This window comes from Micromys minutus, assembly GCF_963924665.1.
Source record: "Micromys minutus genome assembly, chromosome: 18".
Lineage (NCBI taxonomy): Eukaryota > Metazoa > Chordata > Mammalia > Rodentia > Muridae > Micromys > Micromys minutus.
The window spans coordinates 777,142-792,919 of NC_137953.1; the positions used below are offsets into that span (position 1 = coordinate 777,142).

General features: G+C 47.8%; 1 protein-coding gene and 1 pseudogene across 2 annotated transcripts in view; both read right to left on the reverse strand.

Moving 5' to 3' along the window:
- EFCC1 (EF-hand and coiled-coil domain containing 1) overlaps positions 1–15,778 on the reverse strand; it is a gene marked incomplete at both ends in the record, with an annotated part of 29,276 nt that overhangs the window by 9,986 nt on the left and 3,512 nt on the right. The window lies entirely within an intron of this gene.
- Positions 11,877–12,129, reverse strand: LOC308432276 (cytochrome c oxidase subunit 7A2, mitochondrial-like; annotated as a pseudogene). The gene has a single exon. The product of its transcript is annotated as a cytochrome c oxidase subunit 7A2, mitochondrial-like (transcript).

Genomic DNA, 15,778 nt, shown 5'->3' on the forward strand with positions numbered 1-15,778 from the left:
TGGAAACTCATTAAGCTCTTGTCTGTTGCCCTTGCTCCTGTCCCCACCAGCTTCTTCAGCATCCACCATTTCTGTCCCGCCTGTGAGTGCAGCCGTTAGATTCTTCTCCTGTTACTGTGGCAGAACAGCTAGAGGAACAACTTATAGGATGCATTCCGGCTCAGGGGTTGAGAATCTATAGTCCGTCCTGGAGGGGAGGGCGTGGTGGTGCCACTGTGTTGGTGGGGGTGTGAGGCAACTTTGTCTTGTGTCTCTTGAACCAGGAAGCAGAGTCTCAGAAGGAAATGGGGCTATACCCCAAAAGTCCTGTCTCTTAGTCAGGGTCCCTACTGCTATGACCAACACCATGACCAAAAGCAACTTGGATGGGAAAGGGTTTATGTCATCTGACAGCTTATAGTCCCTCATCTGGGGACGTCAGGGCAGGAACTCAAGGCATACACACCCGAAGGCAGGAGCTGATGCCGAGGCCATGGAGGAGCTCTGCTCACTGGCTTGCTCACCATGGCTTGTTCAGCCTGTTTTCTTCCACCACCATGGACCACCTGTGCAGGGGCCATAGAGGACAGTGGTTTGGACCCTCCCACATCAGTCACTAAATCAGAATATACAGCAAAGGCTTGTAACGGGCAAATATGGTAGGGACATTTTCTCGCCTAGGTTCTCCCTCTTCCCAAATGACTCTAGCCATATCAAACTGACATACAATTTGCTAGCATTCCTGAACTGTGGCCCTCCCCTCCCAACGTCTTTCACCTTAACTTCATCTCTCTGAGATTCTATAACATCCTCAGACATCTTGGGACTACATGTCCAAACATGAGCCTGTGGGGGCATTCCACGTAGCAATAAGTAATACCACTGTCTCCCTATTTCACAGAGAAGGCCTCATCAAAGGGAAAGGAAGCCCCTGGAGGGACACAGCATAGCTACTGTCAGCTCCAGGAGACTGCGGGTCACATATGTGGGTTTGGGAAGAGGAAACCCCTGAGGCAGGATCATGGTAAGGAAGTAAGGTAAGGACAAACTTTGGAACCATTTTTTGAGGGTCCCATGTGGCTCTTGCCTTCGAAATGGGTTGTCTCTGAGATCCCCATGGTTGACAGAGCTGCAGCCCCTCCCCTTGTTAAGTCACCAGGAGACATGCTGTACTTCTTGTCCTATGTTCTCTAGGGGGGCCCTACTTCACCAGGTACCATTCTCTTTTGGACTCCTTAGTGGAGTAAGGGTATTTCTGGGAGATGTCAGGATGACCATGATCCAGAAGGCCTTGTTGGAGTCTCACCAGTGGCTAGATGAACCTGGAGAAATGAACTCTGGTGACTCCCACTCTTTCTTAGACCCAAGTCAAGTCCTCTGTGTGGCTGGGTGTTTCTTCCAGCTGGCCACAGCCACACCCTCCTGGAACTCTAGTGAGCCTCTCATAGCTTCCACATTGCAGTCCATGGCCACATCTGGCTGCCAGCCCAGGGGCGTAAACAGTCTGACAGGGGCCAGATGTTGAATTTTCTTCCCATCCCAGAGACTCCTAGCTTCCTCTGAGAGACTCCCTTCTTAGTTCAGTGATGCCAAGGGGTCTCAGAAGCTGCCACCAGCCTGGCAGACCACATTTTTGCTGTGTGACCCCCTACAGCTCCCTTGCCTTCCTCTGAGCTGTCTCATTTCATTTCCCACTTGTTTACCAGTGAACAATAATGGGGCTCTACCCTGGGTTGGGCATTTGGGGGTCCTATGATGAGATAAAACAATGGAGTGCCTGCTGTCACTGATGTTTGGGGTGGGGAAACCAGATGAATGAGGAGACTGTGAATCCAGCTAAGCATTTTATTCCAAATGTCTTCTAAAAATAGTGAGCACATTAGTTTTATTTATTGTCTCTTAAGCTTTATAATAGTGATATGACTTCTGTAGGGGCTATTTCAGGTTGTCGATTTGACTATATCTGGAATGAACCACAATCCAGAATTGGAAGGTTCACCTGTGACCCTGATCGTGAGGCTGGGAGACACAAGTTTCTGACCTGGATCTTGAGGCATAGTGGCTATGGATCCCAGGACACGAAGTCAAGGGGATTTCTGAGTTCAAGGTCATCTGGGACAAAGCAAGTCCCAGATCCAGGTGAGGTGGTACACACCTTTAATCTGGACCACACCTTCTGCTGGAGACCTACATAAGGACATTGGAAGAAGTCTCTCTCTCCCTCTCTCCCTCTTTGCCTGCCTGCCCTGTGGGACTGAGCATCTGCTAGATCCCTGGACTTCCATTCACAGCTGCTGCTGACCATGGCTGGGGAGCTGAAATACAGACCATAAGTCACCAACAATTCCCTTTACTATAGAGACTTCCCATAAGTTCTGTGACTTTAGAGAACCCTGACTAATACAACTTCCTTTTAAGATGATTTAAACTGGGCTGGAAGTATAGCCAGGGGCAAAGTTTGTCCAGCATGTGTAAAGATCTGTTGCACTGGAGAGAGAGAGAGAGAGAGAGAGAGAGAGAGAGAGAGAGAGAGAGAGAGAGAGAGAGAGAGAGAGAATATGTAAAAGGAGGGTGTCGACTTAAGGGAAAACAGTAATTAAGTAACAGGCTTTACACATGGCAAACAGGGCTGAGGCCTGGGCAGTCGGGAGGTTAACAAATGCCAAATACCAGTTAATAGGCAGTAGTTTGGGGCATCATCAGAGCAGGGTTCCTCCCAGACATGCTTCCTTTGCACAAAAGGCAGAGTATCCAGACTCTAACCGTCTGGAGCCATGGAGATCTGGACTGTTTCCTGGAAGCCAGTGTGTTGAACATTTGGTGTCAGCTTGGTCTTACTAGGCAGTGATGGAGCTTTTTAGGAGGTAGGGCCTCATGAGATAAAGTAACTTGGGTGTCCTCCTGGGGGTGGTATTATTGGGCTCCTCACCCTTTCTTCTTTCTTTGCTTCTTGGTCCAGGAGGGGAGTAGTTCTTTCTCTCGACCCACAAGCAAAGCCACAGGTCCATTTCCTTAGCCACTCTACCACACTGGCCACATTCCAAGTGCTCAGTAGGAACTCATGGCTCTGGCACAACTTTGAAAAGCACACAGAGAAAGAGAGGAAGCTTCTAGCTCATCTTAGTCAGGACAGCACAGTCCAATCATGGGTGGTGGTCTAAAACAAAGGCTAACAGGTAAGTGACAAGATCCTCACCACAGATCCCATACAGCATGGCTAACCAGCCATGAACGGGAACAACCATACCCATGAGCCAAATGCCCCTCCCTCATCTCGCTGTGCCTGGGATTGGACAGAGGGGCCTCATGAATGCTGAACTCATGCTCTACCTCTGACCCAGCCCAACCTCAACTGTTTCTTAGATACTTTGTTATTATGACAGAAAGTTGACTAAGGCAGACATTGTAGAGCATACCTCTGCTTGAATCTAAAAGCAAGCTGAATAAATAGTACACTTTTTATTTTGAAAAATTAATAAAATGATACTGAACAGTAACTTGAATGGGGAAAAGAAATTTTATATTACAAGTCGGTATGAAATATTCAGATCTAATACAGTTTTCAGATACTTGAAACTACACATAATAGATGAGTCTGTATTTAAAAGGGCCAGGGTAATATTTACGTGGTTGCCGTTGGTATCCTTCATATATCTGACAGTTTGAAATACAGGATAAGAACATATATTCGGATAGATAGTCAGGTAGACACACAGATGCACAGGGCATAAGTGTCAGCAGTTACAGCGTCCCTCAGTGACTCAGCTTCAACCATCTGTGATGTGCTTGGGGAATGTTGAGCAACTCTTGGGGAATTCCAAACAAAACAAAGTATAATGCCTCAACTCACATCGCCTTGTGCTCATGGAAAAATTCTTTGCATATTATAACTGTGCAGAAAGTTGTTTAGTCATCAAGCAACTCTGATTTTAGATCATTACTGTAGCTGTCTCTTTGCTACTTTGTGGGTTCTTCTTCCACCCTTCTCCACCCCTTTTCCATCCTTACAACCCCCTAACACTAGGTAGGAGAGAATAAAGGATAGAAAGGAAATGGAGCAACATTATCATTAGACTACTTGCCGCTGCTTACGGGCAAGTTTGATCTTGGCCATCAGGATATCTCCTTTCCTCTTCTACTTGTTTCTTCTTTGTGCATGACTACTTAACATACCACAACCACCAACAACCTACCAACCACCAGCTCTCAGGCCCCTGTTTGTTTACCCTCTAATAAGTCTCCAGAATTTGAAATGTCATATGATTACGGAAACTATCTGCAGCTGGGAAAATCACGCCCCTGCTAGAGCACGAGGCAAATCATAGTCAGCTGCTCTGAACAAGCTGAAGCAGCCTCATATGCCACACCTGAGATTAAAGGGAAAACATAGTCATGTAATATTTCTGTATCTTTCAAAGAAAACTCTGAAATTATCACTACACTTACATTAGAGGGGTTTAGTGCACAGATGTCCAGCTGGCCGTGCAAGAATCTGTGTAGGAGTGTGGACCAGAGGCTTGTTTTCTTGGCAGGACTCTGTCTCTACTCATTCTCCAACAAGTCCTTGAGGTGACAGCTTCTCCTCGTTCCTGAATGCTTCCTGGCCAACCTTGGCCTGGTCATACACTTTCATGCTCCCTATGGCTTGTGTGCAGGCACGAGGGGTGTGCTGTCATTATCTTAGAAGGGTGCCACCTAAGGTCCCTGCAGTCTGCCTTTTCCTCTGGGATCCCTCATGAGAGTGGTTTTGGCTTGTATCTGTTTTACTGTGGGTCAGTGTTAGGGATGGCTTGCCATTCTTTAGAGGAAGAAGGTCACCTCAGCTTATGAGGTAAGGGCTGGAACTAGGAAGGAGCTATATGAACTTGACACACAGTTGGTACTAAGTAGCTGCCAGTTCCCACGCTTGCTCACTGTTTCCTTCCTGTTTCCTGGGTCTTGTCCATCTCTTATTTTGTTTCCTTAGTTTGGCCGTGCAGTTTAAATCTGATCTATGCTGTTCAGTATGTCAGTCACCAGTCAAAGAGAGCTATTTGAATTTAGAATAATCAAAATTAAGTAAAGCTACAAACCCGTTTCTTTTTCTTTTCTTTTCTTTTTTTCGTTTTGTTTGTTTTTTGAGACAGTGGTGTGGTGAAAAGCCTGTTTTTTTTTTTTTTTTTTTTTTTTTTTTTTGTTTGTTTGTTTTGTTTTGTTTTTCTGCAATAACCCGAGCCTAGAATTGGACTCTGCTCTTCATACAAACATAAACTACACCACAATTAAGATTCTTTACAGCACTGTGTTTTGAGAACTTAATCCCCAAATCAAGATGCTGATGGGTGTTTGGAGACAGAGTCTTTGGGAAGAGGTTAGGATTAGGTGACATTGTGTGGTTGGGTCTCCATGGGGGTGTTAGTGCTTTGTTAGAACAGTCAGTGTCTCTGAGCTTACCATGTGAGGCCAGGGTCACCTTGCTGCAATGTGAGGGTCTTTCCAGATGCTGAAGTCATACTCTGGGGATTCCCAAGCTGAGTGAGCCTCTGTTCTCTATAAACTACCCAGCCTTAGGTTTTGTTATGACAACAGAAAACAAACTAAGAAAGCTCCAAATTTTGGGAAGAATTATCTGACTGATGAGGAAACCAACAGGAGGAACTGATGAAAAGCCCCATGGGTCAAGTTAGATTGAAGACAGCACCCCTGCCAGGAAGAGCAAACTGGAATGAGCCCTGGTCACACCCCTCAAAGGGAACGGCCAGGGCGGACTCAAGATCTATGCATGAAGGAAAAGTAAACAGAACAACACACAGCTGAACGGGTTTGTGACCCATGGTGAAGAACTCGTTTCAAAAGCAGAAGTCACAAGGCAAAAGGACTTGATATAGTCCATAGCACACCATGGGTTGCCCTTTTGGTCAGAGGGTATGAGCATCCTCCCCACCCATGATCTGGCAGATCCTCTTGGGTGATGTCATATCAGGCTTCCTGGGGCACACGGGATGATGCTCATTTAATGTCATCTCAGGAGGGGGTGGCTCGCTCTGATCGGTGGAGGTCTGTGTTAGGGAGAAGTGGTGAACAGAGGGACCTGAAAACATGGTCGGACACCCAGCACTGAGCAGCTGAAGAGTACAGGAGGAGGAAGAGGAAGGTGAGGAGGAAGAAGAGGGAACATAAGAGCACACAGTACCATCTCTGCAAGTAGAAAACACATGCTTTGCAAAAACACACACAAAGGAGAGGTAGAGCCCTTCATTTCGGGGTGGGGGGATTCCTCATTATGACTCTTAGATGCCTGCAACTGCTAGCTCAGTGGGCATTTTCCTCCTCTGCAGACCTGTGAGAAGGTAGAGTTTATAAACCAGGTATAGTGAGAAGTCAAGAACATCAATTCACACTGCCCTGGAACAGTCACTGCATTGGGTAAAATGAGCCCCATCCTCAGTTTTTGATAAAGACGGTGACCAAAAGCAAGATGGGACTAAAGGGGTTTATTTCTTCTTACTGTACATCACTGAGGGAAGTCAGGGCAGGAACTGAAGCAGAGAGCATGGAGCAACACAACTTACTTTCCCCATGCTTAACCTGTTTTCTTAGACACCCCAGAGTCACCTGCCCAGGAGTTGGCGCTATGTAAAGGAAGATGCCATACAAGCATCTGGTGAGCGCATTTCCTTAATTGAGATTTCTCCCTCCCAGATGATACTGTGTCAAGTTGATGTAAAATTAGCTAACATCAACCAATAAAGATGGCTGTGCAGCAACTCGTGTGGGTCACACATGCACTGGAGATCTAAAAAGGGCTCAGAGCTGGATGCTGTGGGGTTTTATCACACCTTCCAGAACAGCATTTCCCATGTTCAGATTGTGAATGCCTACTGGTGACTGAATCCAGGGACAGTGAAACTGAGGGTGTGTGTGTGTGTGTGTGTGTGTGTGTGTGTGAGAGAGAGAGAGAGAGAGAGAGAGAGAGAGAGAGAGAGAGAGAGAGAGAGAGAGAGAGCCATGTTCAGATTGTAAGTGCCCACTGGTGACTGAATCTAGGGACAGTGAAACTGAGGGTGTGTGTGTGTGTGTGTGTGTGTGTGAGAGAGAGAGAGAGAGAGAGAGAGAGAGAGAGAGAGAGAGAGAGAGACTAGTGAATTCTGACATCACAGGAGAAAGGGGACTGGGAAGAGAAGCAGAAAGACGGTTCCTACCCCATCCAAGTGCTAGGATTAAAGATGTATATGCCACCACTGTTTAGCCATAATAATTTATTTAATTTTATGTTCATTGGTGATTTGCCTGCATGTATGTCTGAGGATGTTGGATCGTGGAATTACAGACAGTTGTGAGGTGACATTGAAATGAGGTTGCTAGGAACTGAACCTGGGTCCTCTGGAAGAGCAATCAGTTCTCTTAACCACTGAGCCATCTCTCCAGCCTCCATACATGCTATTTCTTAAGCTGTTTTGAGTTGTATTTATGTGACTTGTGGCTGGAAGTATTATCATTACTAAACTACTTACAGCGATATTTAGGGCATCAAATGAGGTCGTGTGGGTAAGAACTCTGGAACACTGACTTATGCACAGCAGATGCTAAAAAACACAGGCTCCTGTCCTGTGTCCCTGTCACCTCCACTCCAGCCCCAACAGAACTAGATTCCAGCCAGAGGTAATAGGCTACCTCTTGCAATTTGCCATTTACTCATACCATGCCTAGAGCGAGCTCCAGCAAGGTTTTCTCTCCAGCAGGGAGTCTTGAGAGTATGGGGACCTGCCAGTCAAGGCTGAGACTTACTGAAAGGGAGGGGTGAAGGCAGCCTGGAGTTCACAGCATGGTGCACAGGTGGCCATGTCCATAGGCAGAGCCCCCTGTTGTTCAGAAGCCTTGACCTTGCTTCTGAGGTCCTCTGGGCTCAGCATCATGTCTTCTATCTAAAAGCAAATAAAGACTGGCCTAAAATGTCTGCAGGGTTCCCCACAGCAACCACTGCAAACCCGTGGCTGGAATCTAGGGACACATTACTGTGCCATGCCAAAGCCAAGGAGAGGCATAGAGACCTTCCCACTTTTGATCTTGGCCTCTTTATAAATAGTGTCAATGGTGAGTCTCAGCATCCAGCCCTTTAAGCTACTCTGAATCTTGGGAACTTCATGAAGCCATAAGACTGATAAGACCCTCAGCTAAGAGGTGCCCAGACGGATGTAGCCATCCAGATCACAGCCTTCCTGGAGGTCCTGGGGGTTTTACACTGTGGCTTCCTCTGCTGTAAGATATTTCCTGAGCTGAGAGGCCTCCCGGAAGTTGAGACTCCATGTGAAAACAAGAGAACAACAGCAGGAAGGAGGGCCAGAGCTGCCACCAGAGGGAAATGGAAAAGAAGCCAGTCAGACGGGATGGGGTAGCCCAGGGGTCTCTGCTGTGCAGTCTCTGGTTCTGTGAGGGCCTGTGGCCCTCCAGCTGATCAGCCCACTGTTGATACTGTCCTTTGATCCTCAATGACATATTGTGGGGCAGCTCTGTCATTAGCAAGAATGGGCCCAGACCCCATGGCTTGGCTGACATTAGGGAGGTAGACTTAGGGAAATTGTCACAGAAAGAGAAAGGGATGATGGGAAGGACAGACTTTAGGGACCTCCTGCTTTAGTGGCAGAAGGTATCTGGCTGAGATCTGGGATGGCTACCTAGGTGCTATAGAGGGCTGTGGCGGACTCAAGGGATGAGCAAGATTCAAGGGACTCAAGATTCACGGCAGCGGGGCCTTGTCAAAGCTACGGTCAGAGGCCAGGTCACCTGGAGCTATGAATGCCATGGCCCCAGAGGCTGTGATGAGGGAAGTCGCCCAGTTCTCTTGGGTGCTCAGAAGGCCACCCTGGCCCTGAGTGTGTGATCAGTGACTGGAAGAGAGCTAGGAACAGAGTAGGAGCCAGGATAGTCACCCAGGGGCAGTTCAGGGTTGGGACGGACAGAGTAGGGACAAGCAGAGCCGAGATAGGGCTGAAAGCTGGATTTAGGGGCACCACAAGGCAGCATCTGGGGCTGCCTACTCCCCTCTCCAATCTGTATGGCTTGTTCTCATCTAGGTCAGGGTCCCTCTGCGTATGATAGTCTGAGTTCATGCCAGTCCTGTGTTCTGCAGTGGGTCTCCCTGGCTCGGACTCAATAGACCCAAGTGACTGGTCTGAATGTCAGCATTACCTCAGAGAAAAGCCACCTACAGTGGGCAAGGTGTCTCCAGATTGGAAAACCGTATCGTGGCTGCTGGAGACCGGGGCTGTATATGGGTAAACAGGTAAAACGAGGTTTTAGGGTGCTCTGCCGTCCAGTTTGTCCAGTGTCCTGGCAAACATCCAGAAGTGAGTGTTAATATTGTTCTTGTCTCATTTTGCAGGAAACTGAGGCTCCTGCACACAAGAAGGTCTTGCTGAGGGTCACGCTTTACAGCTTAGCCCTCCCTCTGCCCTCCCCAAACAGTATATATACCAAGATGGAGGAGCAGAAGTTTCCCCCACTTAGTAGATGAAGAATTTGGTCTCACAGAGGGGAATACACCTCTGGGTACTGCATAGCACATAGAAAAAGCTGGAATTTGAATTTGGGATATCTGAGCCTAGGCCTGTTCCATTGTCCCTGAAAGAAGAGCCTCTGTTCCTACCAGCAGCCACCCACATGGCCTCAAAGGACAATGGGACAGATGACTTGGGCCCCTGCCTTGTTCTTTTCTCTGTCCTTCTGACTGTGGCCTTCAGGTCAGGCAGGCCTGCTGCTGTGGGTGAGAAGAAAGGAGGTAACCCTTGAATGCCCACATCTTTGTGTGTCTCTCATGGTGGTCTGCAGACTGAGCAGTAGTCTGTCTCCCTCCTTTCCTGGCCTTTTCATCCTCCTGACAACAAAGGCACAGAGGCCAGGCAGCCCCTGGGGCCCCACTCAGTGGTTAGGAAGAGAAAGGGAAGCTCTGTCTGTATTTGCTGGCTCTAACTTCCTAGCCTAGTGTTCTGACACCTGGCTTCCGGGCAGGGGAGGCCTCAAGAGGGCAGAAAAGCTACTAATACACCAGAGACTTCTCACACCCAGGGCAAGAGTGATCCTTCCTGGGGGTTGGGTCTGGGTCACAGAACACCAAGTCAGCTGTTTTCCTTGGAGGGAACAGTTAGGGGAAGGGATACTGATGTGTCTGTGGCCCCTTGCTGTCAAGCACTGAGTGTCCAAGCAGCACAGGCCGTTGGCGTCAGAGTCCTCTGAACTACCCTCAGTGCATTTGTAGGCAGGAAACCCTGGCAGGGGCACAAGCCTGGGTTACATCAGACCAGGTTCCTCTCTGGAACTCACTGCCCAAGCCTTAAGAAGGAGTCCCAGGTAAGTAGATTTATGTTAAGGTGATACATGATTGGACAGTACAGAGGTAGGCAGGGAGAGGCTAGGAAAACAGAAGAGGAGGGGGAAGGGAGATTCTGAGAGGAATCAAGATGGAGCTGGAGAAGGAGAATCTAGATCCAGGTAGTCTTAGTTGGCGATAGTTTTTAAGAGTTTTTATAGGTCTTTTTATCTCATATAGCAGGGCAGTTTATATCTTTGTCCATTGGATATAAGCTTATTGTGTAGAGGGTTTGTGGATTGAGAATTTGATATATAAACCTACTTGATAAGCTACTGGGCTCTGGAGTCATGTTTGTGCCGGGTGGTGGGGGAACGAAACACGTCGGGGTGGTCCCATCCACCTGGGACAGAAGCAACAGGGAGGGCAGAGTGACCCGCCTGGGAACCACATGGAGAGGGCGACTTGCAGACAGAGTGACAGAGTCCATGCGTTCGGCTCCACACTAGAGCGGCCTCTGTGGAGTGAGACTGTGGAGGCTGGTAGAAGGTTGAACCATCCTTTTAATATTTACCGAAACACAGGCCGGCTGCTCCCGAGATGAGGATGAGGATTTGTTCTGAGACCATGAGCCGATGAGGCTATGTAGCGTTTGTGTGGGTCCACGCAGCCTCTCAGTACTCTTTGTAAAAGGTCCTAGCTCAGAGAAGGGAACCTTGCTATAGTGAGCACATGACCAAGGCACAGCTAGTGAGAGCACCAAATTGTCCTGGTCTGTAAGGTGGATTCAAGGTGGGACATGCTTCCAAGGTGGCGCAGAGGTTCCGATCTGGACTTCTACAGGATGCCAAGGCAAGGGGTCAGACTGTGGTACTCTGCAGGGTGGGGGCGGAGGGCTTGCCTGACAGTGAAGGCAGCCCTCGGGAGACCGGTGACACTGCTTGGGTTCCTGAATCCTGCCACACCGGATGCTGCACAGGCCTAGGCTTTTTTGGCTCTAAGAATTGACTTTGCAGGCTGGAGAGATGGCTCAGTGGTTAAGAGCACTGACTGCTCTTCCTGAGGTCCTGAGTTCAAATCCCAGCAACCACATGGTGGCTCACAGCCATCTGTAATGGGCATGAGATGCCCTCTTCTGATGTGTCTGAAGACAGCAACATATACACATGAAATAAATAAAATTAAAAAAAAAAAAGAGGCTGGTCCTCTTTAAAATCAAAAAATAAAAAAAGAATTGACTTTGCTTCTGCTAGTCTGAGTTCAGCTTTCCTGCATCTATGCGAGAGAACTGCTTGGTAGAAAGGAATGAAGAGAGAGAACGGGAATGAGCCTCAGTGGGTCTGTATGGGTGTGTCTAGCTGGGTGAGGTGCCGGTGAAGCACATGGAAAGCACATGGATCAGTTGGGGCAATTACAATTGGTGGTTGCAGATGCTCCTTCTGTAGCTGCTCTTTTTCTTTCTTCTTTTTTTTTTTTTAATGGTCAAGGACTGCTTTATTGGTGGTAGTTAATACACATCAATAAATATTGATCCACAAAGAAGATCTCAGTTATTCATCAGATTTCTGGTCCAACGAACATTTGAATGAAACTGAACCATGGGATGATGACATCAGTTCTGCTTCTTGGGAAACGCAGCCACAGCTAACTGATAGATGGCATAGGCTGTTCCACCAACTGTCAGAACCATTGTGGCTCTGTAGTGGAGAGCGTCAGATGCCCCGCCTTTCAGATGAACTGGCATTCCATTATCCTCCTGAAACAGCTTTTGTTTCTCTGAAACTTTGTTTTCAAAATGCCTTCGGTGAAGTGGTGCTGATGGTCCTCTGGGCAATCTGACCAAGGGCCAGCAGATTCCGCAACATCTTGGTTCAGTTGTTGCCCGCCAACTGCGACTACTGAACGCTATATAAAATCAAAATCCACCAGACCGGTAACGGAACTCCCTTCTGGCGCTGCACGTGCGGCAAGGAAGATTCCGTAGCTGCTTCTTGCTGCAATGCATTCTCTCTCTTCCTCACCACATCTAAAGATAGTCTTGGAGGCAAAGCCTTTGCTAGGCCCAAGTGCACTGCGTCGTGGGATTGGAGAAAGCAGCTAAGGCCTCAGCTCACGTGAGGCACCGCGGGAGAGAGGGACTGAAATTGTATAGCCATGATAGCATCCCCTTGGGACTCCTGGTCTCAGTAGCAGGCAGGTGGGCCAGTTACGCTCCTGGATGCTTCTACACCCCAAGGAGAGCTTATTATACGTTGGGACTTCTGACTTTGGACTTTACACATCTGACGTTACCAGCGGCAGCTTTGTGGCTCCTCAGCCAGGAGATCTTCTGAGTATGAGTGATTATATTCCGTTTCTGTATCCTCGAGGGGTTTAGCACAGGTCTCGGCCCATGGAGCATGCTTGTAAGGTATGGTTTCATTAATAAATGAATGTCTCCAAGTGTGTAAGTATCCACCATAGTTTTGTAGGTTGGTGGGCAAGGTGGTGGCCTGAAGCACTATGGAACACTCCCTTCATCTACAAACAAACATATCCGGGGCGGGGGGAATATAACATGTAAAAGAACAAGGAAAACAAGTCAGAAGCAAGAAGAGACCTCTAGTTCATGTGAGGAGCAGGAGATGCTCACAAAGGTGGAATACAAAAGATAAGTTGCTGAAGTCAGCAAGAAGCTCCTGAGTTCAAGTGACAGAAGAGAAAATAAAAATTCCACTCCAGGCCTGGGGATTTTATCGCGAGGTATGAGGCTCTCAGAGTAAAGTTGGGAAACTAAGTTCTAAGAAACTTATTTTCAAGGGGTTAAGATGGAACTAGGCTGTGGTGAAGACACGGGTGAGAACGTCAAAGCCCTGCTTCTCAAAGACTCTCAAGGGCCTAAGCTCTGTCATAGATAGACTTAGAGCAAGAAATTGCCCAATGTATCAGGAACTCATCATCACAAGAGAGACAGTAGACGTAAAACACTTGTGGAAACTCAGATACTATAGCAATCCAAAAAGCAAGTCTGGTTGCCTGTCAGGGTCTGCAGAAGAATGGTTCTTGAGCCTCCCATGGATGCCCAAAACCCTTGGAAGCTCAGCCTCTTGTTTACATTGGCACTGTATTTGCACAAACAGTCATGCATCACATACTTTAAATCATCTCTCCAGAGCTTAAACACTTGGGATGATGTTAATGCTGCGTGTGTGGCTGTAACACTATGTTGTGTAGAAACAGCAACTCTACAGAAGTGTGTTCAGCAGAGACACAGCCTTTCCTAGCATCATCAGACCTCCATGGGCTGACTATGGCATACAGAGGCCTTGTTTAGCAGAAGACAAACTCTGTCTAAAAATTATAGAGGGTTGGATGGAGCCTACAACACAGGACAGAGCAGGATGAGAAAAAGAAGCTTGGTTTGGAAAAGGACTGAACGCAAGTTCCAGAAATGGGAAATGTTACCAAAGAGAAGTGGCAGAGGTTAATTTACAGCTGGGGACATCTGGGCTCTGGCTCAGCTTGGGTCCTTCCTCTGTGATTTTAATAAAGCCATCAGGGACCTTAGTCAATAAGGTTCCAACCTTAGAGCATCCTTACTTAGCATCAGAGTGGAAGGTTCTATGAAAGTTAGAAGCCAGGTCAGCTGCCCCACAGACATTTGGAAGCATTAGCATGTTGTCACCTAGGAGGGCGGGGGGGGGGCACCCGTTTTTCCTCCTGGATGTAGACCCCAGTCTAGCACAGAGGAGAGAAGGTCAGTTTAACCCCTAGGGACATCTGAATGTGGACAGACAACGCATAGGCAGAGATAGTGTGTAGTTCCCCCCCTGCCCCCTACCACAGGCTTATCTGTTGTGGGGTCTGAGTAGCTTGGTGGTGGGCTTTGGGGAGATAGTGAGGGTCTTGAGAGTGCTGACATAAACAATATCATAGCCCCTTGGTGGATCTATAGCATGGTGGCATTATTGAGAAGCGGTGAAAGGGATGTGGCAGGGCCTGGTTCAAGTTAAAAGGACACTAGAACAGGAAGGACCCTGCGAACTATAGCTGACCCTGGATCCTGCACACTCTTTCTCTGTGCTCCTTGGCGGTCACAAGGTCACAAGCTTTTGCTATATGCTGCTGTTGCCTAGAATCAGAAAACCCAAAGTACTATGACAAAAACTCTTGAAATCATGATCCAAAACCAGGCTTTCCACACAGAATCTGAGTAACATACCCTCCGGTTTGTAACATCCTGTGGATGTTTGGTGGGGACCAGAGCAGCGGGGAAACCCAGGTGCATCTTCTCAGAGCCAATTAAGCCTTGTGGTATTGGGCCGTGCAAGGTGCCTGTTACTTACTGGGTCCTGCTTGCATAGCATGGGCCTGGTTTTTCTGTCTGTGATACAAGAAGAAAATGATCTTCAGGTTGGCTTTGAGCTCCCATGCGCTATCATGAAGAGGGGGATTCACATCTGTAGCCTGATAGCTTCAGCCTTAGGAGACGAGCAGGGGTCTGCCTCCTGAGTCATTCATTCACTTGCTCACATGTGGCTTTCACATGGTGTCATTTGCCCGTTAGTTCCAGAGTCTAGGTTGCCTGACTAGGACTACCTTTCCTACTCTCTACAGACACTTGGCATTTCATCTGAGCTCTCTACAGCTGCCATTTCCTCTTCCTTAAGAATGGAACTCTGGGGCTGGAGAGATGGCTCAGTGGTTAAGAGCACCAACTGCTCTTCCAGAGGTCCTGAATTCAAATCCCAGCAACTACATGGTGACTCACAACCATCTTTAACGAAATCTGATGTCCTCTTCTGGTGGTTGAAGACAGCTGCAGTGTACTCATATATAATAAACAAATCTTAAAAACAAACAAACAAAAAAAGAGGATGGAATTCTGATTGTATCTGGAGCTCATCAGTCCCACCAGTCACCACTGTGGTTGGCAGCAGAAAATGACAGGCCATGCCAGTGAGATCCAAATTCAAGTTCTGAATTCAAAGGCACAGGCTCCCTGAGAGAATGTGGTGGTTTGAATATGCTTGGCCCAGGGAGTGGCACTATTAGGTGGCATGGCCTTGTGGGAAGAAGTTTATCACTGTGAAGGTGGGCTTTGAGACCTTCCTCCTAGCTGCCCAAGGAAACTCTGCTCTTAGCAGCCTTCAGATGAACTTGTAGACCTCTCAGCTCCTCCTGTACCATACCTGCCTGGATGCTGCCATGCTTCTGCCTTCATGATAATGTTCTGAACCTCTGAACCTGTAAACCAGCCCCAATTAAATGCTGTCCTTTGTAAGAGTTGCCTTAGTCATGGTGTCTCTTCACAGCAGTGGGAATCCTAGCCAAGACAAAGAGTGTGTCCTTCTTGTACATGAATGGTAGATGCAAGACCTGTAGGCACTGTAGCCATCCCGTAAAAATGAATGGAACAGGGGCAACAACAAACATGTAGGGTAGAAGGGAGGACAATAGCTGAGAGGCAGGCAGACCATACTTTTCTACTTTGTGGCTGCATAATCTCAGGTGTGTTTAAAATGGTATCTGTAA